General features: G+C 30.2%; 1 non-coding gene across 1 annotated transcript; it reads right to left on the minus strand.

The window, feature by feature from the left end:
• Window positions 1–729: 729 nt before the first annotated feature.
• LOC144455077 (U6 spliceosomal RNA) lies at window positions 730–836 on the minus strand. The gene has a single exon (XR_013483741.1). It is a non-coding gene; the product is annotated as a U6 spliceosomal RNA (small nuclear RNA).
• Window positions 837–1,881: the final 1,045 nt, after the last annotated feature.

A 1,881-nucleotide genomic window follows, 5' to 3' on the forward strand; every position in this document is an offset into this window, starting at 1 on the left:
TCCCCTCCTGACCAGAGAGGTGATGAACTCAAAATTCAGAAAGAGACATACATTTTCCAAAATGGCTAATTTAAGAATTTGGTTTGCTGCATTACTGTATTGAGGGCATTGTTTTTCTTTCCTTTTTAAAAAAATTTGTTAATTGGGGGAAGGGAGGTAGTGGAAGGACAGATAAGTTTTTTTTTAATTTATTTGAAAAAATATGCTATCTTAAAAATAAAATGTAAGAAAGAGAAAACAATATCTATATAAATTATAGCCTGGAGGAAGATGGTAGAGTCAAAAAGAGAGAGGAAAGACCAAGAGGATTCTGGACTAAACTCTTATCTTTGCAGAAGAAATATATGAGAGAAAAAAATTCTAGAGAGAGAAAAACAAGAAAAGTCAGCTCAAAGAATTTGGGAATAAGCAAGATAATCAAAGAGTCCATAGTAGAAGACAAACATAAGATTTGTGTAAACAAAACAAACCATAAGGACTAAGTGGTAATTTTAAAGAGAAAGAAAAAGTTCAATTTAATAACAGAATTTGATGAAAAATGCACAAACTGAACAATTATTACCCTGCATATGAAAAGATTAGACTCATTTTTTTTCTTCTTTACATTTTCTCAAGTCTTGACCATTTTCTGGCTGGTCCTGCGTGGGATAGAAAGAAGAGACAGTCACCTACATTCCTTTTTTTATCTTTTTTTCTTTATTTATTTTTAATTTTCAATATTTACTTTACAAAAATACAGAACACTTCATGAATTTGTGTGTCATCCTTGAGCAGGAGCCATGCTAATCTTGTCTGTATTATTCCAATTTTAGTATATGTGCTGCCAAAGTGAGCACGATTAGACCCATTATTATAGCAAGTAAAAATGAATGGTAGAATGAAGAAGAAAAAAACTCAACAGTTTGATGCATACAAGAAAAAAAATGAATACAAAGATTCACATAGGGTGAATGAAATGCAAGAACTAAATGTATTATACTTCAGGTAATTCAAAAAAATCAGAGAGTTGCAAACATGCTTTCACTCAAGACAACAAAAAATTGATTGTGTCAAGACAAACAAGAAAGTTACATTACACTGAAAGGTACCATAGACAATGACACTGTCACCATTGAACATCCATGAACCAAATGGAACAGCATCTTCATTCTTAAAGGAAAAGTAAACTGAATTGCAAAAAGACATGATAATTGAAGAGACTTGAATCTTCCTTTTTCAGAGCCAGATAAATCTAACAGATGAACAAGGACAAAATAGCAGGATGGATTGTTGGAAAAATTATATTAGAAAACTATGTCATTTAATGAGTTGGAATATTAAAGAATATATATATTTATATATATACATTATATATATGTTACCATTACAATGCACTGTTATAAAAACTAATCATATGCTAGCATATAAAGAATTCACAAATAAATGTAAAAAGGCAGTAATATTAAACATATACTTCACACACCGTAAAATCCATAAAAGAAACATGAGCAAAAGATACAAACCCAAATAGAGACTAAGGAAAACATAAAATGAGTGAGTCAAAGGAAAGAAAAAAACTATATGAACAATAAATAATTAAGTTAAAGGGAAGAATATAAATGACAACTTACCAAAATTTATGGGACGCAGCTAAAGAATTACTCAGAGGAAAACATTATCCCTGAAAGCTTCACTGGGAAAAAAAAAATTGAGCCATGATACAATTAAAATTTTTCTAGGGGAAAACCAACAAATTAAGAACCCCAACAAGCACAAAGGAGGAAATGTGGAAAATCAGAGGAGAAATAGATAAAACTGGGGAAAAAAAGACTCTTTAATGTAGAAAACAAAAGGGCTTTTTTAATTGATAAAACTATTATCTAGCTTCATTCCCAAAGAATG

Source organism: Phascolarctos cinereus, unplaced genomic scaffold (assembly GCF_003287225.1).
Source record: "Phascolarctos cinereus isolate Bilbo 61053 unplaced genomic scaffold, phaCin_HiC Scaffold_8;HRSCAF=390, whole genome shotgun sequence".
NCBI classification, from domain to species: Eukaryota; Metazoa; Chordata; class Mammalia; order Diprotodontia; family Phascolarctidae; genus Phascolarctos; species Phascolarctos cinereus.